Source organism: Haliotis rufescens, unplaced genomic scaffold (genome assembly GCF_023055435.1).
Source record: "Haliotis rufescens isolate VD_foot unplaced genomic scaffold, xgHalRufe1.0.p SCAF_11, whole genome shotgun sequence".
Lineage (NCBI taxonomy): Eukaryota > Metazoa > Mollusca > Gastropoda > Lepetellida > Haliotidae > Haliotis > Haliotis rufescens.
In genome coordinates this window covers 24,153,882-24,177,251 of record NW_025963791.1, presented here as the reverse complement: position 1 = coordinate 24,177,251, position 23,370 = coordinate 24,153,882, and the positions used below count along the sequence as shown (strand labels likewise).

The 23,370-nt window shown below is 36.6% G+C and overlaps 1 long non-coding RNA gene across 1 annotated transcript in view; it reads left to right on the top strand.

Annotated features, from left to right (window-relative positions):
• LOC124132784 overlaps window positions 1–18,932 on the top strand; it is a 47,510-nt gene extending 28,578 nt beyond the window's left edge. The window contains exons 2-3 of the long non-coding RNA XR_006860829.2: window positions 3,278–3,366; window positions 18,618–18,932. This is a non-coding gene — a long non-coding RNA (uncharacterized LOC124132784). The remainder of the gene's footprint in view (window positions 1–3,277; window positions 3,367–18,617) is intronic.
• Window positions 18,933–23,370: the final 4,438 nt, after the last annotated feature.

Sequence of the window (23,370 nt, the reverse complement as noted above, 5' to 3'; positions counted from 1 at the left end):
TATCATCCCGTCCCCAAAAGTCAAGTCGACAGCTGAGTTTCTGATCCAGTTGACATAAACATGTCGCCCCGGAGAACCTATCAGATATGAGGAAGTTTCTTCCACTTCTACAGTTTTGTACATTTATTGTGAAATTTAAAAAGGCACTCTTTCTGGATGCTCTTATAATTATCATTTAATTACCAACGCATCGTTTAAGTTTTTTCTCCATGTCCATTGACGTCTTGCGACGTTATTACAGATGCAAATTATAATGTTTTCGTAGTTAAAGTCGATATATTCACAAACGCTGTATTCTTTTGTGAACCCGAATTTTCCAAAGCAGAAAGCAATATTGAGACAAAGTATTTAGAATAATGTGAAGTATATACCACGTTCCTTACCACATTTAATATAATGTCCTTAATACAAAATTGGAATTTCTATTTGACATTTATTAACCGCGTATAGGTATCCATTATATTGCTTCTTCCTGGATGTGTGAATATTTTTCAGACAAGATAGAAATACAAGTACACCCACCCCCGTACCCCTCACTCCCCACCCCTCTCCTGCTTTAAAGTTTCAACAATTAAACTAAAAATATAACTTTTTTTAAAAAGAAGTACATATGCACTCAAGGCTGTGCACATTGCGAAAGATATTATCTAATTAAAAACACCAATATACTTTTTCACAATAACAATCCTTGTACATATAATTAGATCTGGTAGCATGTGATATTATTTGTAAAATCAAAATAGACGTCATGGAGATTTTGTTCCATGAACCGAGAATATGTGGGGGTCTACGTGGTTGTATAGAAGCAACAATGAAGCAGTTCCTCGGTTGACAAGGGCCGACCCCTGTGTGTGGAGGAGGCCCCGAGAATCGCCTCCAGCCATAGATAAAGTTGGATAGTTCCTACACCTCCGCCTATAAACTGGCTGTGCGATTTCACACGGCAAGGAGGTTTATGGCTGTGTCATCTCTTCCCCTGGGTCTGCCTCTCAGTATGCTTGACAACTGATATTAAATTACTACGCGGAATTCATACGAAGTTGGATTATGTACGATGTAATGTGATAATTCTGTAAACGTATTGATGTATTATCTCTCTAAAAAATAGTTCTTAATGCCCACACCATCTGTGTTTGTGTTGAAAATAACATGTACTTTAAATATGTAAGAAACATCATATTAAGTATATGAGAATTCACAAACATTCAAATGTCGTACTTTATATCCATTCAATATATGCATTATTTAAACAAGATTTTATTGTGCGTTTCATACATTGTTAATTATCATTCATAACTCAGGTGCAAACTTAATGCTTGTTTCGTTTGGAGGCACAAATATTTCACAATTTGGGTATTGCAATCACTGTCGGTACCTATACAGGCAATTATCGGTTATGTTCACGGTATCACTTGACTGATTAGATGTTTCAGTGATGTAAGGTTTAATACGGCGATAGAGCCCTGATATCAAGAGACAGCGTGAAAAGAGATGTCGTCTTAGTAAATAGCTTAGCTTTATCTGGTCGCTGCGCGTCAACCAGAGTTTAGACAAAGATAAAACAAGTGTTAAATTACCAGATTTGATAAGTTTGCTACTAATCTTTAATATCCGTACCTTGTTTATCGACCAAAGGCCCGCAATTCTGTGTAGCTAGAGGCTGTCTCTGGCAAGCGTATTTAGGATTCCGTGAAAGTATTGGGTCTTAGGACCTCACCCTGGTGAACTCCTTTTCAAACGCCGCATCTTTAATCTCAGGATAAACAAACTTTGCATATCAGTGTTCGTTACACACCTGCAAACCCAGGCTTTGGCACACAACATCTGATTACAACCTATTATTTTCTCTAACATTATCAAAGAAACGATTGACGTTCTTACGTTGTTTGAGAAATTTCGTTTGATTTTAAACGAAATCATAATACAATCAACGTTCATTGACATTATACCGCAACAAAATGGTTGAATCTAATTTGACCTATTTGCACATGATGCAGCTGAAACATAAAAGATAATTATCAAACAAATAATTCTTGTGGGCAGTATGTAATCACATATACATATCTTACACACAAAAAATGACAATTCATTGAAATGCTACTGCTGTCTGGAAAATTTAATAGCTCTTACCTCTTTAAACTGTAAGCTGATAGTTCACTATATGCCGAGGGCACAGCATACATTATCCGAATGATTTGTTTAATGTATAATTAAGTATGCTAACGGGTACAGAAATGATATTAAAGGTATGTATTGGTGCCAGAAATTTCTAGGACGGATTATTTTCAAATAAATATCAAAATAAACTCTTAAATATCATACACTTCGTTTACTGAATGGGTTGTAAGTAAATCAGTCATTGACCATAAGCACCCGTAAAATAAATACTCATTTATAAAAAAAGTATTTACCTCTTAACCTTTTTACATTTTTATAATTATCATGATTTTGAATAATTGTACAATTGGATTATATATAAATTAATTCATAATTGCACACAAGGCAATAATGTCATCATTGTGTACAATATATATCAATCATTCAAGTAATCTATTCACCACGGTCAACTGCATTGTCATCATTTACTAGAAACCAACGCCTCCCAACCTGATATTTCAAGAAATGTTAATATCAAAAGGCTTTGTTTACCTGGCTAATAAATGCCTGCTCCCTCGAATCCCCTTTCCACATTCGATCATAGGATCATATTACGCCTCAGAACCAGTTGCACGAAAGATTATTTCTATATATAGATGCCGGGATAGATCATTGCATGTGTTTGTCAATGTTCATTCATACGTTTTGTTGAGGAAAGAGATATTTCAGGACAACAAAAACCCATGGCCGTTTTGCAAGGATTTCTTCATGCTTCATTCTGTATAACGCAGCTTACCAATCAATGAAGGAAATTATATCCATTTGCTAAGCTGTAAGACATTTTTGCATTGGAAATTTTTATGCACACAAAACGAGTTGAACACGAAAGAAAAATGTTTGAAAAAAACACGAAGTCTAAAGCAGTGTGATATGTCTATGGTAATTCAATGCTCATTTGACAATGGTTACGAAGGGACTGAAAAAGGTTGCCCTTCGTAATAAAGGCTGACAGAAAAATTAGTTAAATGTTTTAACCCCAAAGTTCCTCTTTTCAGTCTTTTTAATGGAGCATAATTAACCGCGACAATTCTAACACCATGCAGAAATTTAATCTTTTGTTGTTCCACTGCTAGAGTGTCTAATGTAGCGTTCTCTGAGTATTCATAACTCTTTGTTGCAGACTAGACCTCATCCAGCCTGCGCAATGACAGGAAGTTGACAGAATAAACCAATCACTGGCTAGACAAGAAGGCACGTGACTTCTCTCAGGTATGGCTAATTCAATATGTCAGTTGACACTGGTTATAAAGTGAGCATCATACCATATTTTGCACTGACAACAACATGTGATTAATTAGAATGTATTACACCCTTCTATGTAAAATGGAAATATTTCCTTTTGTAAGATTGATAACGTTTTTGACTGACAAGAATGCGCGTAGCCCATCAGAAAACAAGTTATGCCACTCTACACGCTCGATCCACTCAGCTTTGCCAAGTGAATAGTAAATCTGACCACAGACTTGTTCCTAATCCCCGACTGTTAATTGTTAATGTTAAGTTAATTATCATCTCTGTGAGACAAATGAATGGCCAATTTGCTCTGTCCTTCAGCGTTACGCCATTGCGAGGTTATCTGGCTGCACGCGTAAAGAGCGGAGTGAAATACCCACGTCATTCCTTCCATATCACGCTGACAAGATAAAGCGTTGTTAATCTCCTGACCACGAGACTGACCAAGTGATGTAAGAGTATCTGAGAAATATATACGGAAATTATTGACAGATCGCGTGTGGTTATATACATAAAACTCTTTTCTGGAGGCTGTGGTCGCTTGGTACCTCGGAAATGCAAGATAATGTATAAAGTTTAACCCTGTTATGCTGGGAGAGGAATGTCATAGTATTCTGAACGAACTGAGTTTTAATCAATTCTTCAATATGTAGAAGTGCACAGTGACAAGTTCAAATTCTAATATGAACTATTCATCTTTTATTTCAATTAATAGCTATATTTTCTAAGTTTATTGCACAATGTTTGTAAATGACATGGTAATCCACGACAACAGTTACAACTTTTTCAAAGGTTACGTACATAGAAAAACATGCAAAATGGCATATATGAAATATAGCTGTTGCTACAAAACTGATGTTATCTGCAACATACATACATCACCGAGAGTTTCAAAAATACACTGATAGTTCTTAATGACGGATGATTAAGGTGTCTATTTCACTTAACCACAATGCAGGATCGAAGGGTCGTTTTTTGTCTAATCAACCATTATTAAGTTCTTGGTTGTGTGCAGAAATCTGGATGAGCAGAATAGGCTGATTCAATATCATTTCAGTTTTTTCCTTCTCAAATGTATTCTTCTCCGGGAAAGGTTAAAGATAATTACTAATTTGTATCCAAAAATAAACATTAATATTTTTCTTCGGTATCCTGCACCCAGTGAAGTTAATTTCATTTTATGGAAATGACTCCAACTATCTACCCAATTACAGTTAAAATGCACTAATTGAGAATACATTATAAATTGTTGTCAGTCTCTTATAGAACGAAATCACATCTATGATCACATATTTTTCGCAAGATTCAGTGTTGCACATGTTGTTACTAGTTACTGAACCATGACCATTGTTGCTCCTCTAGGCGTCCTCTGTCCACCCAGTTGTTAATATTGCCAATATTGTCCAACCGTATCACAGTATATAGTTGGCCTAGATCTGATATCGTTACTGGCACACACAGAAACCCGCTTGAAGCTGTTGCATAAGATGAGAAGGCTGTTTAAAGGGCATATAGCCTCTGAGGCTGAAATGCTTCACAGCCCGGCATTGCGTTGATGCAATATTTGATATTTGGGATCATGATGGTCACTGGGCTAGTAACACAATGACCTATGCATAATTCGCCGATATATTCGTAATGATTCGTAAGCATCATATCTCCAGGAACTCTATGGTACAAAGAAATCAATGAAATTTCTAAAGCACAACCAACATGCCCCAACTTTCTTATCATATGTTATAAATCACCAAATTTGAAAATAAACTTGGCAGTGAGTTATTAATTACAAAATTTGAATTTCAGCAAAATATCTTTGTTTTTGTGCTTGTGTGGGGCAAAGTTCAATGAAACTGCAAACAATAACCTTCTATTAAAATTACAATCTGTAATCAATTTGATACTGTTCAGATCCTCTTATCACGTTTTATTGCATTCCTTTTTTTGACCAGGATAAGGTATCATGCGAAAGTCAACACCGAAACAATTTCATACACAGGACAATAAAATCCAATCATGTGTGAAATGACTTATAAAAACAAGCTGTTTCACTACTGCAGTCTTTATCTGCTATAAACGACCTGGTGCTATTGTTATTTAATCAATGTGTCCACTTTCTTTGACCACAGCTGCAGTTTCAAGCCGCGAATGCTATAAAGGGTTAAGCCACCATTGGAACTCCTCAATTATGAACCCAAAAGTCAGCAAATAGTTTATCAAATGTGATGCTATAAAACAGAATTTACCAATTTGGGCCAAAGTCAAACTTTATGCAAACAAGATTAAACAAATATTCAACATTTTCAAGTTACACTATGTTTCGTTGTGATTGCATTTAAAGGTCGTGACAACATGATTAAGTAATCTTTAAAATAGTTCACACATCGTGGTTTCTTAACCGTATATGCTCAGTGCTGCCTGACACTGCTTTACATTTAATTTACTTATGTTATGAGAAGTACCGGTAAAACAATCAAGTGACGCGCAGGAAAGATATGTTTTGGGGGGTTGCCTTTGAAGACTCCTAGAAGGTGTTACAGTGTAAATTTATTACCACGATGACAATCAGTATATGGCTTGAAGCTTTCATGGTTGTCTAACGTAAATCAACCTCCAGATTTGGTCCTGAAATAATTTAAGGTTCTAAGATGACTTTGCTCCCTTAGGTTCCTCATTACGTAGGTTTAACCTGTGCCATGTTAAACACTTCCAAACCACATTATAAGTACCTCGATACAGTCGGAGCACGTCTTCCAGCTTTGTCAACGTCAGGTTGAACAAAATACTGGATTATAAATGTCATTAAAAGATTGAAACTTTTCAACAAAAAGTTGAACTTTTTTGGTGGTGCTACTCGGTGCTTGGAAAAGTCAGAGACTTTGTCAGTGTCATATTGAAGATCCTTTACTTGTTGCTAATGGTCCACGCCTGATGAGAAGAGGTCTATCAGTGGAGATTCGCCCCCACGTCACGGTGTTATATTAACAGGTTTTCCTTCAGGCTCATTATATCTGCTAGTTGTAACTCTTATCAATTTATAATTAGGGGGCAGACAAGGCCAGGGTCATGAACTGCTGAGAGTCTCGTTGTTCTCTATAGCAACACAAGGCACATATCACTCCAAGACCAGCTGCTGTACTGGAATAGTTGTCAGTATTGTACTAGTGTCTTAACACAAAGCTCACTAGACGGAATATTTTAGTATGATACACCGTGCTCTCTATACCATCGAACCATATCGCGTGAATGTCCAGTTACACATTTGTGGACATTGGGATATGTGCACATGAATGAATGATTGTTTTGGGTTCGTTGTTTCGACATATTGTAGAGTTAATATTTAATATGCTTGGAGAGCTACCCGAATGAACCAATCTATTCCAGTGTCTGTTTATACATGGCCATACACAAGTCGAAGTCTTTGCGAGAAGTTTCAATGTTCACCAGCCAACATCATGGTAGTTCTCGGATGACAGTTCCACTTCTCAGCCTGTCTGTATGTCGTCAGTTAGACCTCCTTGGATATAATGTCCAGTTATGTGTGCTATGTGCTTGTCGTGAGCCTGACACCCCCATGCTGGGCATTGATACGTGCGTGTGGAGATACTGACTATATATCCTCTTCGTGTGAACGCTTCTGGCCAGTAACACGAACCCTGGACATCATTCTCTGGCAGGCGTGTCCAGTCGTGAAATGGCCGAAAGGGGTCGTGTCTTGGCCATACGCGATCATAGTTACCTGTGATAGGGGCACTTGGACAATACAGGCGCTGAGCTGGAACTAGAGGTTGAAGGAAGGGTCCGATAGGGGAGATTGTGTAGGGTCAGTTACAACTATGGACTCTTGGCCCAGATACATTGAAGTATCTCTGGAATTCCATCCCTCATAGATGAACATCCTTAAATGCAACCATTGAAGTCAGATACTTTTAGCAGGATCATTGACTCTGACTATCATGATGATTGTCCTACCAAACGAGTAGTAAACTATGCCTTTATCGTTTGATTGTAACAGATGTAATCCCATGTTCTTAAAAAAAGATCCTGATAACATCCCTCAAATGTTTGTGTGATATATTGATGTAACTGTGACAGTTGACTGAATCCAGTAAATCACTGACAACATCTCTCTGTGTGTTGGTCAGTTTACATAAATGATCCCTCTTGATCCCGTGTGTTCATTGCATGGCTGGAGTCTAGTAGATCTGCCTAGCCCTGGTCACAACAATCCAACGATTCAAATGGTCAGCTCTCAGGTGACCACAACTCTATATCATTCACCCCAGTGCTTCTGCTCAACAAAGGCCCTCTTGGACACAACTCATTGTTGATTCAGTGTCATTGAGGTGCCACTGGGAATCTTTTATGAGAATTTATTATTAAGAAGTATTAATTAAAGATCATTGCCGGATTACACCGCCCCATAAGTGCCATTGTTTTGACCATCTATTCCAGCTAATGGTTAAGTTTACCGTACAAATCTCTCAATGCTGTGTTAAAAGAAAGGTTTATGGAAACCACAACGAATCGTACACTTCACCTTAACCACAGTCATTTATGACAAACATAACAACAATGACATCAAGATGAATTCATGTTTAATACACAGATGGTATATATGCTACTTTTAGCATTCTGCTCAAGTAAGCTCGACGAACCACGACACAGATTTCTTCACAAGAAAGTGATGAGGCACTTGGTTCAGTGTTACGTTGTAATGGGGATTGCTGCCAAGAAGAATCAGAAACAGGTTTCCTGTGTGGACTGTTACCCCATGTCTGTATGACGGGGCCCTGTCAGTGAGCCATCTCCCTGTCCCTGGTTCCATGACAGTCCATGAATCAAAGGGGTCAGCACCACAGCCACTATCACTTTTCAGTGTCGACTCGGCCCACCTGGGGGTTATGTATGGCTAAGCAACACGTGGGAGATGAGGCGACTGTTGAAGATGGATGAAGACCTCAATTGTATGGTTACTGGACGACTTGGAGAAGGTGCACAAGGTCTACTACAACCCCAAGTCCAATGTGGGTCTGAAGGGATGGGAACGAGGAGTCATTATAACGGAAGAAAAAGTCCCAAGCAAGCAAACATCCCCTATGGGATGGCAATGAAAACGGAATACAAAATCTTGCTACTGGTCATATTTGGAGCTCGTATAATCTATTTATGTTATACCATCAGGATATGTTTGAAGTTGTTGCTTTGGCAATTTAGTTTTTAACATTTTTAACTTATCACCGAAATCACTTCCCGGAGACAAAATGTATGCATCATCTTTGTGTCAAGTGACTCCTGTACCCATTGAAGCGAAATGTTTTACAAACGTCAAGTTTATAGATTTAATTCTCTTACATCTCATTAAAATTCCAGACTCTCCGTCTGAAAAGAGTGGGAAACGATCCCTATGAAAGTTACCACTGCATTTACTCCCTCGCCTCGTTAGTTCCTGATTGCTTTTGGACAGTTACGTTAGCAACACATGAAATAGAATCCAGATACTTGTCAACGAATTCTAGGATAATGTTACACTCTTCAAATCCCTGTCTCCTACGATTTCTAATATTAAAAGGATATATATAATATCAAAATCAATGTATTTCATAGTACCAAGTAGACTGTAGAAAGTGTGTTTTAGAGCTAAAGCTGGTTTAGAGTGTTGTTTGGTGTCACTTGTGGGATTAATTCCTCAAGTGGCAGGGTCAGCAGATGTCCCCAGCTGGAATTGAGATTGAAATACGATCTGGGTTGCAGATTAGGATAAGAAATACAGGTAGTATTAAGTCTGGTGTAGTGTGGCCCTTGCTCCCATCCACTCGGGGACATCACAGCGGTGTGAGAAAGGTTTATCTTGCATGGTCACCTCTCGCCCTGTGATAATAAACGTCATATTTTCTGATGGATGTGCAAGTCTTGGGTAAGCGAGGGTGACAAGGAGGGGGTGTCATGTCGTCACTACATTATGTGCATAAACGGGGTTATCGGAAAGAGGTTAATGTGTAATATGTAAGTTTCTGACAGTGATGCCGTATGCTGTCAATAGTGGTAGTAGTGGTAGTTGTAAGAAGAAGAAGTAGAAGAAGAAGAAGTCTGCATTGTGCTGGAATATTCCAACTTCGTCTGTTTGTATATGGCAAAAGATACACATAATAATGCACTATTGGACTGTGCGGTATATAGACGATATTGCGACCGATGTGCTTGTGTCTGACAAGTTGTCACTAGTATATTTTTCTCAAAGCATCATTCATTTTCATTTGTCATATCTGTGTCACGACAAGTCGCCAAAACTCGTAAAAATGTTTATTGAAGCTTCACTTTCTCTTTCGCAGTCTCTCCGGTCTATAAGGAAAATGCTGTTACATAATGCGTGGCATCGGAAACTGAGGTTAAAATGTGTTCCTGTTTGCAATTGACGGTGTAGTGCCCTTGATGAAAGTACTAATTGTTCACGAACATCAAACAATTCCCTATTTTTATATTATAATTCAAATGAACAGATTCCACATAAGTTTTAGCTGTTGCTGTAGGCGTATTATTTTATACTTTATTAATGAACTAAATACACATTTATGATAAAATACGTTCCATATATCTAGCCTGAAGCTAACGTACGAGGTACGTCGTAATGACCTTCCTGTTCATTAAACACTAATATCTGTTACTCATTCCTGATACTGATACATTCATGGTGTAGACCCTTTTAAATAACACATTTGGTGCATTCCAATTCTTTCGAATCGAAGCTGCATCCAAACTACTTTGGGGGATTAAACGATTGCTTATGAACTACCTGCAGCAACTGTTCTGATAAGGTTCCGAACGAATATATTTAGAAATGAAAATACGAATAATAAAAACAATGGAAAACTGGTATGGATAAATAGGTTACTTATGAATGTAGATGAACATTTCAAATCATTGTATCAAATGCTAATTTACATTAGAAGCTACTGGTGAGGTATTAACATAAGTCTTCTTGGCTTTTTTACCGATCCAGATTCATTGAATAAAAATAAATCACACCAGAAGCTTGGCTCGGATTCAACACATTGTATGAATGTACATTGCACATTTTCGGTGTTGCAAACGTGTTAAATCCCTTTCCTGATATATATTTTAAAAATATTAAATATGTGCATATTTTTGCTGGTTTCATTGTATAAGGACAACGCATATAACGAGATGGAAAGGTATACGGTAAATATAATAAAGACAGAAGCTTGTTTTAAATACAACCGCAACTCACTTATAATCACATTAAAAATGCTTTAGTTTCGCTGTCTTCTCTTCTATAACTGTTGTGGCATTTTCTGCATGGGATGGCGTCAGCTGAAAAAAACATCACATAATAGCTACTTTAAATAGCATTATTCTGAAAAATGACAGTTATTTACGCACCAAAACATTCAGTGCATGATATAGAGTCTTTGTTAGTTATACCGCTTTTTAATTTTTTGGTTTTCTATGCTCACGTTCAGACAGTTGTGTCTGCCTTATGTATATTGCCTCGTGTAATCTTTAGTTTTCATCTAGCATGTTTAAATATGAGCTCTCTATCACTCAATGAATATCTTACAGCCATTCTGAATGGATTGCTCCCCTACTTTGTTGCTGCCCCGATGGAAGTAAACTTGATGCATATGTTGATAAGTGACAGTTTTATAAATCATCAATTTGGTTGTTGCTGTAATTATTTTAACATAACCATCTCGTGTTCTATGCTTTATGACCATTTACATGCATCATAGAGATTATGGTCATCAAAGAAGTAATCATGACAGGAACATCATTCATTACAATAACGTTCATAGCCAATACAACCGGGTTAAATGTCAAAGGTTTAGTACACAAGTAATAGCGAAAAATGTCTCAAAGAATAAATCCGACCAAAATGATAAAACATATAGAATGCTTTATAACATGCTGACTTTTAACATGAGTATCGTTCAGCATTCTTTTTTGATATATGACAAAATTGGTTGCTACTAAATAGCAAACCTGTGGTAATGAAATATTATTAACCGGATTCTTTGACAGCTTCAGTTAGTGTTGCAATAGGTACGGAAGGAAATGTTCACCTTGTCTCCACCCCCCACCCCCCTACCCACCGAGTTCTGAACGCTCCTCCTCCTTCGCGGTTGCATTTGCACACCTGTCGGCAATGTGATCAATCAGTGAGAGGGTCTTCTACCTGTACCTGTCAGTCATATGTCGCGCGTGTCACTTGCAGGTGATATGCATCACTGTCATCTGTGCAGTCTTGTTGACGAGGCTTGTAAATTACTTATCTGCTCTTATGATTGACAGTGTGACTTATCATAACCATACTTGACTCCTGTCCTGATATGTAAATCTTTGCTTTGGCGAATCAAATTGCAATTTAGATAATTTGTGATAATTATTTTCAAATATGTCATATTATTCTCATTTGAAGTAAACCATTTGCTTTCCGTATTATTTTAACGGTAATGTACATAATTCATATTTACTTCCATCAAATAGATTTTTTCTGAAAACTCTTTCAATTGTATAACTAGTTACTAAATCGGAGAGTTACCATTTCGAAGCCACCACCTACAAGCCCATCAATAATCTATTGGATTAAGGAATATTGACAATTAATTGTGCACAGGTGGAAGTTTATTGTCACATTTAGTTGGACAAAAAAAACACCAGATATCATTCATCGATATCTATATAGGTTTAACGCCCCTATCCTCGGGACATTATTTAACCCCTTCAGTGAAGAATGTATGTCGCCATTTTCAGGTGATGTGAGTCAGATTAGGATGTTATAAAATCCTTTTCGATACTTCGTCAGTGTCTGAACATTTCTTACGAAACATTGATAAATAAGATCAATGCATGTGTTTTGTAGTTCACATGCGCATAGCGCGATTGGCCAGTTCGTCTAAAGTGCAATAATGTGCAGACTTGCGCATGACAGAAGCCTATTATGGGTTCGAATCCCAGATTTGTCCTGCTAATGTTCCTAGGTTTTCGAGCGTCATATCCGTGCACATTGGTTTCACCAAAATTGTAAACGGTTAATACCTTCAACGGGATTTCCTTTGAAATACAGTTCAGTGGAGCGTCAAAGCAAAACAACACTTCTCAAGTTAACATTGTTCTACTGAGCAGGGATAAGGGAAGACATGTTTACACAATAGATATATTTACAAACTCCATGAAAGGTATTGCTTCCAATACGTTGTCTCGAAGTTTCGGAGTCTATCGAAAATAGATCGAGTTATTCATAGTTGGAGACAAAACCATCTTCCCGATGCAAGGGCGTTACTGCGTTCGAGACTGGACTTTTAGAGTCAGTTAACGCCCTTGCCTCAGGAAGATGAGACAAACCACAGTGCTGACGTGTATTCCAGCAGATTGTGAAGTAGCATCGCCTTATAAGATATAGCGAGTAAAAGGATTGGAAAGGAGTTATTGTGTATGTCAATCTTACAACCAGTCTAAATTGAAACGAATGAGAGATATATGTATAAACAAAACCACACACTACACACAGTTCTTTATGTCTCATAACAAGTAAATAGGGCAATATATATTGTACATGCCTATATCGTAATGTAATATTTTGTACAAACAATACACTGAAACAGTGTGAAGCATTTCTTAATAGCACTATGGCGTGGTCATTCGCAATACGATCTTATTACATTACTCAAGTAATGTGGCCGACGACTGTTTTCCGTTAATCCAGTCTATTTGACATCGACAGCAATTATCTAATTACATTTTGTCCAAACCTCATTCATTTTATTTAAGGGGAGACAACTACATCTGAAATGCCGACATACCACTATTTAGAAGTCTTCCGGGAACAGTGGATGGGTTTTTCAATGTCGCGGTATGGAATATTGCATGAAATGTATACTCCCCCTGAATAGCCATGAACCATTCAACTTATAAATCGGCATGACGTCGATTTATCTTAGAGGTTTTTGCACAATTTGTTGCGGTAGATGATATTACTGTTTACCATTGGATGGATAGCTTCACAACAGCGGAAAATCGATCGAATACGTGTAGCAGTTTCAGGATATCGCATTTTAATCTTTCAAAGCAGTTAGTCCATTAAACAGTATAATGCTCTCTGAAAGATACCTGTCTATGAATGGCATTTAGAAGTGAATTCGCATAAAAGAGAGAATATATGGATGTAAATTTCTTTATCATAAGGAACACAACGTTTCGGAGTACATGCTTACTTCTTCATCAAGAGAGATTCGCCTGATGAAGGAGTAAGCACATGTGTAACGTTGTGTTCCTCATAATACAGAAGTTGATATCCATATTTTCTCTCTCTTATGAAAGATACTTCATCGGTCATCTGCATTCAATAGTTTATCGAACGATTAAGCTTCTCTCTTGTTAGACATGCATGTGTATGCTTTCTGCATATTAGAAAAAATACGTAAACTAATTCCTTCAAAAGAACATCCTGTTCCAAAGAATAATTAATGTGAACAATGGTCTGTAGGCTATCTTGATCATGCATTATCAAAGACGTTTATGTAAATATGATAATGATTATTCGGTACTTATGTTATGTCTGGCAAAAGAAAATGAATACCCATGTGTGATAGTTGCTAAAAATGAAATAAACAAGAAATTGTTATTCGACGATGAAGTATTTGATATATATAGTTGTGTTTTAGACCTTACGTTTGCATGTGTTTCGGCGACTGTTTTCAGCCTAGTAACGTTTTGATAATATTTGTTTTTGTTTTGGTCAAATCCAATTTTCAAATGTATACTTCAGTTTAGTTCCATTTGACCTTCTATTGCTTGTTATTTGGCTATCTTTGTCCAGTACCATGAATATTCTTGATTGATATTGCATAACCTTCTGATTTGTGTCCCGGTATGATGCTATATTACTATATAATGTTACCCGTAAGTAAATATGGTTATGAAAACTATACTCATTATCATCATCAAACAATAATAACAACAATAACATGAATGATATATATTCCTATATTGCTATATATGTCATTATGTATCATCATTAGACATTATATGACGTGGCTATGATAGCATAACGTATATGTGCCCAGCAAGAGTTAGCACACAGGATGAACATATACATAACTGTTTTCTTCAGTACGTAGACTGTTTTCATCTGAGGCAAAGGTTTCAGCAGCTGAACTGTATGAAGGATATATTTCTTTATATCTTAACAAGAGATGTTAATTCATCACTGTAAATTATGTTCAGATAACTACGAAGCCTAATGTGATTGAAGTTCAGTGTTTTATACAATCATGTAAATAGACTCCGACACGATGTACATTGCATTATGAAATACACAAGAGAGTCAGCTGATAAATTTCTCGCACGCTCTTCAACATTGATTATGGCATCAGCTATCCCTTGGCCCCAACAGACAAGGAAAGCATGTGAAACACACTGATAGTCTCCGTATGATTGAGTAGGGCACTAAAGAAAGTTCTCTCACGGGTAATAATGCCGGATTAATTATCACAAATGGTTTAGATTCAAATCCTTGCGCTGTGATGTTTATGTGTTTAACAGGGCGACCGATACTGACACAATCCAGGTTTTAGGTTTTTACGAAAGATGCGATTGTGGGTTGAATTGAGATCACGAAAAATGATTTATTTCTTACTGTAATTGGATATCTTAAGTGGATTAATATATTACACAAGAAGATAGATTGGAAAATAATTAAAAGGAACTTGATTTGAGACATTCGTTTAAGAGGTTACTCCTTTGTCGATTTCTTTTTAAAAATCTTTCCGCAGTTGTCATGGGTTTGTGGTCAAGTTGTATTACGTTTATACGTGAGTGATAAATTGATCGGTGATTGATTGCTACTGGTGTGTTAACGTAATTTAACGTGTAATTTGTGCTATTGTCCAAAGTTTAACCTTCATCGTAAAACTCGAATTATAATGACACCGTTTACAACATAATGAATATTAGTGTATTGTTAATGATAGTTACAAATAGATAATTTCAATAATGGATTTTGACTTAAACCTTACACCTGACCTCTGTTATCAGTTATCTTTTGAAATGAGAGCTATTTTATAATAAATTCCATAAGAGTTGTTGACGATGTTGAAATCGGATTCAAGAGCGAGGTGAGAAGCTTCGGAAGGTATAAACATTGGGCGGAGCTTTGGTGTAGTCTGACCTTTGCGCCAAGGAAGACAATCTACCTCTAAAATGCTTATAGACTGGATATAGTAACAAAGTTTTCCTAAGATTTTAAATAAACATCCCACATACTTCTCAAAGTCACAACACCAAATATATTCTGCACTGTCGACTGTTTGTTTCAATGTGCATAAACACATATTTTTAACGAATTACCTTTATTCATTAATCGTGAATCTGATCCCTTGGAGTGTTGGTGTCAAGTTTGAAAGTGACATTAGAAGAAGTCAAATACCATGCTCTGGCCGTGTTCCTTTCATGCAAGCAGTCATTGAAATAATAAATGTCATCGTCAATTTCACACACACGACTCACACGTGCATGACAGACGCTGTGTGTGTCCTTTATTGACGCGCGTATATGAGATGAAATGAACCATTATATGATGTTACGTGAAGGAGGTTGCCTACTTATCATAAATAACAAACGAATTATTTAGAATAAAGTTCAACTATTTATGATAATTGTCATAAGACATCGTTATATATGCATGTCGATTGTCCAAACATACTTCGCTGTTCCACCCAGCAAATGTTGTAAAACTCTTACAAAGAACATCCAAACATAAACTTGACTTAACAGTCTCACTTGACGTTCATTCAATAATATTTGTCGTAAAACTGTCACAGGTTATGCGTGTTATGTATAAGAAAAAAGCAATTTTTACACGTGATAAATTGATGGTGATTTATCACCTTATGCAAGATGCCACAATTGATCACGTGACCTTCATTTCCCGGCATTCCCTGGTATATGTTTAACTTGCCAATCAGCAACGACCCAACCACAAAACACACTCTCTTGTATGCCAACGACAACTCAACCCTCTCATTTTCTCCTCACTTCGACTTTTCCAACGTTATCGATATTTGTAAATTACAAATTTCAGAAAATGCGCGTTTATTGTCTGTGTGTTGCTTATAAGTGATACTTGTGGTGTCGAGTTTCATAGTTTCGTTCCCGCTCAGACCGGGTGGCGCCTGAATATGTAATTAGCAAAGAGTTGGCTTCAACGGGCCTATAACCAATCTGTATGTCTCGCTACAATTCTACAGTACCTCTGAAGTTTTCATTCCCTAGGATATTATATTTAAAAGAAGCTTTACAAATAATCATATTGTATCAAATTGCAATTGTCTCGTTACTTCATTTGAAAACCAGTTCATTTATAATGTATGTAACTGTGACAATTTTCTTGCATTTCACTGCAATACTGATATAATTGTATTGTACTGAAAATTAAATAATTATAGTAGCTTCATGAATTGTTAGTATGATACTCTGCGTAGCTGTGTTCGAGATGAGATTGTGAACTCAAATATTCGTTTTCTGAAATCATAAACAAATACCTTAATTTAACGAAATAACTCGTTGTTTTGAAGTGTCATGAAGATTTAATGCAAAATATACATGACTGGAGTGTTTACGCGATGTATGTATCAAGGAATTGACTAATGCTTCAGCTGAAGATGAAGTATTGAGATTAATGTTTCTGTTTTCGGACCACCAATACGAAGGAACAATAATCGAGAGTGCATCACAGTCGCAGGATTTGTTATTAAATCTCGGAATAAATATTCATTTTAATTGCAAAATAATAACGATATTTATGTGTCCATGTATTTTTCCATCTTAATAACAATATTCTTTATCAGTGGTGAGCAATTTCGTTCATATTGAAAGCGGTACTGAAATACCAACGAATGCACTCGTTTACTAATTATTCCCCGTTTCCTTTGGCTCTGATATGACCAACAAAATGGAACTTATATACTCTTAATGGTGAACTTGTTGGAATACTCCGATTTTACTTACAAGAATATGAGGAAATTTTGATACAATATTACTTGAAATTCTCCTTTTGTGTTTCACCCGTTGTCTTAAGAAGAGAATTGGACAGTAGAAGTGAGAAACACTGTACATTTATCACATTAATATACAATAAGGTTTTATTTAGTAAGTTAATTTACGTTTGATTTGGTGATACTGTGATACTATTGAAACAAAACCGAGCAATATAACATTATCAATTCTAAAAAAACAACGTTTTTTTAACGGAACCATAGAAACAGAAAATAGCATCACCATTGTAAATACAATAACAATGATTTATCACCAGTCCTTCAGATTTCGTTCTATGGTCTTTAAACGCGAGAGTTCAGTGCCCTCACTTTACATTTATATGTATTATTTTTACGATACAGATTAACCACTTTGCTGCTCACACTGTCCTGAGATAAACTCTCTCCAAACGAACACATCGTCAGGAGTACTGTACTGAGACTGTATCTGAAATCAGTTATGCAGATAATATCAATTCCTAGTTCCTCACCATGGTTGCGTTTTTGCAAAGTTCCCACCTCTAGGGAAATACACCAAAGCGAAGTGGGTTAAAGGCTAATTTAACAAGCGATGTTTTGACATGATTTATATTGTCTACATCATCTTATTTAAGCACCTCCCTCTATAGCGTCCCTTCAGGCGAAAGCTTTCTACCGATCTTTCAGATTTCAGATAAACTGCTTCTATAAATGTATGCACGATACCAGAAAACAACATATTCTATCGCAAAAGCTGTGATATATACATAAATGGGATTTTCCTTCCTGTGGACTAACGCGATTTTATACCGATAAAATACTGTTCATATTGAGGGTGATGAGGAGATATTTAGGCCGAAATAGCCACCAATGAAATACACTTTCGCTCTCTTAACACGCCCATGTTCTAAAAACTGGTTTTCCTTTTTTTATGTAAATCAGTATACCAGAATAAAAGGGTATTTAGTAAGCAATTTTAAATTTGGTTCAATAATTACACTGACTAGTCGCGTTTTCGAATGTTCTGTCTTTAAATGCATTGCTTGTGTATTGTGTCGAACTTCACAATGAACTTGAACAATCATTCCACTGCTGAAGAAATGAGTTCGCGTTGGTTATGAAACTATATAATTTCATACATGTTTTTGTAACTTGTATATATTTGCATCATTTTTACATATTTTTTTCGTTCTATTTCAGTCTCAAGAGAGCCTGTGAAGGGTATGTATGCGGCCTGAAAACTGATAATCTGTAGAGCAACCCGTATAAGAATGAAACTATACGTTCCTATGAAGTATATAGCTGAAAAATGGGTGACCAAATCCATTTTTCCCCTGCCAAATAATCTTCAGAGTCGAGTGTCACATCCGCGAAAACTTTATTACTCCTGGATGTGAGCATGGTCAAATGTTTGTCAAGACAAAAGTAATAAATCCGCAATAAATATCTATGTTGGAATGATATCTGTGTAAGACCGTTCGAATCATGAAATGTGCAATAAAATGTATAGATTTCCGTTCTTTGTTGTGAATTGTTTTACACGGGTAGAGAAATTCTGCTCTATCATTGTAGCAAGAATTAAACTTGACATGGCGTATGGCAATTTATTACCATTGTACATCTAATTTTCTTGATTTACGTGTCGAAAGAAGGATATTTAGCCTCGACCAGGTTCTGATAAAATGACAAGGCGGAACCCTACTGTGAGAGAGACTAATCTTTAAAGTATACCTCGTCCAAATCCTTACCCGACGCACACCATTACCCTCCCCTGGTGTCAATCGGGGCAGGAAAAAACAGTCTAACGGAATTGGTGATTTATGCTTCTGATCGGACGTACAATAGAACCATGATCGGCTGCAATATATTGTGAATTTTGACATGAGTGGACATTATATATGGTCGTCTCAAGTGTCCGGCCTTCAAAACTACGTTTTTGTGGCGTTAGGGGTAGGACTGGATAAGGGGTGGGGGTTGATCGCGTTTTGACAATACCCTTGGAACCAGAGCCCCCGTCTTCCACGTCAGTGGCTGGGTCTTCCCCGGCCCTCTTTGAAATTCCCCCTTTTTTGTCGTCTAAAATAACGCCCCTACCTCCTCTCCTCCTCCCCACACCCTACATCTATTGTTCAGCGACCATGATTCTGTTTATTGACCACGTCTGTCCCCAGTTGTATTGTCCACTACAGTGTGAAACCCTGTACAAACACTCCTGGTTTATCTAACATACATCTGAAACAAAACCGTTTTCTGAAATTCTCCCTTTCATTTAGAATAGGGTATCAACTCCCCTTCTGCCACACCCATCCTTGTTCTGTAGCTCCTCCCCATCTTACATCTTGATGTGGTACCATCCTTTGTGCGAACCTTTTCCGTTACAGCTGCAACCCCTCCTATCTCACCAACTACTTATCTGACCATATCATTCGATACGGCTGTTGATATTGTTCTTCTCCACTTCTCCCTCTACTTTACGAACACATGAATACTTATGTACAGTCTCGTCTAATATACACAGTTCCGTTTGGCGCTTTCCATCTGGTTGTTTCGTTACATTGAGGAATAATAATTCCGTCTCGGCCATAATCACTTTGAACGGTTTGTGCCAATCTTTTTCGCGAACACCTGGTGTTATCACTGATTTTCAGTGATCCATAAATATAATTTACACTACTATTTTTCTTTATACGTCAAATGGAACATTTTCTGCAGACAATCGAGATCATATATTACATATTTATTTATAAATTTATTATATATATTTATTTATGTATATATATAGTTTGTAATTCTGTAAGAAAAAATAATTACATATCTCTTTCTTATTTTCTATTTATTTGATGGTTGTTAAACGTAACCCGCATACATTAATAACGAAATACCATTAATTCGGACGGTAGGTTAGCCAGTGAAATCGTCCCGATTAACAGATTAACCAATGGACATTTCAGAGCAGCATCCTGTTCTATACAAAAGAAGTTCCTAGAAGTAATCCACCCGTAATTCCACTGTAAAACAACACCCAACTATCTCTCATACACCCCTATCCAACCTTATACTCCTTCTTCTTAAAAATATGGCATTTCTTATGCCTTCCTCCCAAATGCTTCCACCCATTCGACAATAACCTTGTCCACCCAGCACACCCAATATTCCAATATGTCTCACATGGGCTCAGTTCCTGACGTGTCAGAGAGCATTTCTCACGAGGCCATCCAAGGAAATTTTGTTTGCCGAATCAATCTTCCGTGAAAAATTGACACAAGGCATAATTGTCATTTCTGAATCAACTAATCAACTTTAAACGTTATGAACACAGAAGAAAATCATTTGTCGACTAACAATTAGATATGTCAAAGATAGGCGTTGGGAAGTTAAGTCCTTTACTCTTCGAGAGATTAGAGGTGATGGGCTCCTTGCTCTCGGGATTGATGTGGTGGTTTGTTATGTTAATTGTCCAAGTATTTAAACGGAAATATAAAGTGATTATGGTCGTTGGCCTGAAAACCATTTAACACAAAATGATAAAATCGTGTCTCGAGGTACATAATAGACATATTTTATTAAAGAACTTTGTGTACGCGGATCATTAAAAAATTTAATCTTCACAGAGTCAATCTTATCGGTTACATTGGTCCTATTGTTAGAACACCTGATGTATTCTGATATCGTATTAAGTATGAATACGACACATCATACTTAAATGTCCACGTGACCACGCATTTTGTATAGAAATGACACTTTAGAGGCGACTACATGAATATAACTCACATATCAAAGAATTTAGCTTTCGATTCGCATTTAAAACACGGATGAAAACTAAAATTGTCGTTCTATTGGTTTGGCGCTCCCAAAATTTACATGTTGAGTCAATGATAAGTCCGTTTCAAACATTGAAACAAACGAAACTCCTTTGATAGCAGTAACCCACTCAAAACCGCTCCCACAGGAATTCGGAATCTGAAAACACTCCATAAACCAGTGTCATTTATACATGATCTAACCAGCTTGATTGTCAGACGGACCTGTATAACATACCAGTTCACACCTCGTGGGCCGTACTACATTTTAAGTGAAACCCATTTGTACCTAAATTTACATATTTTGGTTGCATATCCTGGAGTCACCAGGGCCCACTTGCACAAAGCGATCTTAGCGCTACGACTATTGTAAGCCTATGTTAAAGTATGGGAGTTACGATCATCTTAGTGCTAAGATCGCTTTGTGCAAGTGTGCAGGAGAACCAGTACAGACAACACGAAGACTACACCCTAGCTATGACCAGCAATGTATTGTCGAGAAATCGATCTTAACATAACCAAATAAGTGTTTACGTAAATTACTTTAGGATTCCACAATTTTTTTACCTAATTTCCTTTTTCTGAGCTGCATGACGAGAATGTTGATGTTTTTACCTACAATATCTGTCAGATTCGTTTTGGAATGAATTCCCCTAACATTGTCATACACGGTAATTGTATAGACTAGATAACTTTGGAAATTACCAGCATTCGTTACGTAAGAAAAATGTTATCGATTTTTAAAGTTTGGGTAGAAAACAACCATTTTAGTTTGTCTTACTTTAAAGCCTGTTGAAAGTTAAATGCAATTTAATACTGATGTGTCTCTGTCGGTTCATTTTAACGGAAACCGTTTACTTCCGACTTCGTATGTAAAACTCGGTATTTCATACGGAAACGTAATCATCTCTTATGTACGTGTCTGCCTCGTTTTTGTTTGTGATTTTGTGATCATAAACTAATTCAGTTTTCGAAAATCTACGTAAAGTTAAGTTTAGAGTTATTTCCCTTTGACCATAGATTTTTTGTGAAATTAATCATATTTACTTAATTAAATATACGTTATTAGTTTCATGTTGAAAATACAAAAAGTTATGATTTCGTATTACAGTTTTCGAAAAAAGTCTTTGAACTTAGTTGTATCTCACTATGGAGAAACAATCAACATGTATGTCTATAGGTCTAACCTTTGTTTGGCCTTAATCCGTCAACTAGGTAAATATTTGCTGGTATATTGTATTAATGATTAATTACGTTATGATTGATCATACATATTCAAGCAAAGTATAAAACCTTAAAAAGCTTATAGTGAATCCCTTAGAGATGAACATGCCTGGAATCGAACTCAAAGTTAACAATTGGTGTGGAGATGCGACTGACTGTTAACAAAGAAATATCGTCGCTAGGGTTACTTCCCTTTGACCCTTTGCACCTGCGCAAGAATTATATTTGAATGTGTTGACAGATGAGCAAAAGTATGTAAATTACCAATGTTAGAAGTCGGGGTACTGATACTGTACATTCAAAGAAAATGTCACGTTAATGAGAAAAGATTCGAACGTACTGTCATCGATCATATGACGGCCGTCTTGCAACAATGTCTAACAGATGAACACGATATATGAAGACAAATATACAAAATATACATATCTGGCGCAATAACTATCTTTAATTCTAACCTAAACTTCCTTTAAAATGTGTTTTAATATCAATTGTGGCGCGAGGGAATAATCGGCAAAACGAAACAGACAACCAAGGGAGGTAATCTATTTTGAGACCAAATTTTAATCTCATAATCCAAGAAGTTCGAGTTCGAATCTTCATTATGGGATAAAGTTTTGTTTAAGCTATTCCAACTTTTGAGAATGTTGTTTGGTGAGAAAAATGTTGTATTTGGTTCAAAATTATTTTAAGCAACAAGTTCAGCATCGTTTGCTGAAAAAAATCGAAAATGTCGAATAATTGTCTGTTTCTGTCACGTTCTATTGACCCTCTTTATCCGTACTAGCGATGTAATCTTCAGTTTAAAGTTAAAAATCGGCGAGGGGCTAGATTGTTACTAACGAAAACTGTAGAAGCAAACAATGCTAGGATTCTCCATTTCAAATGCTTGCCACACTCGTGAAATTGTAGCTAGCAGACTCAGTTATCCC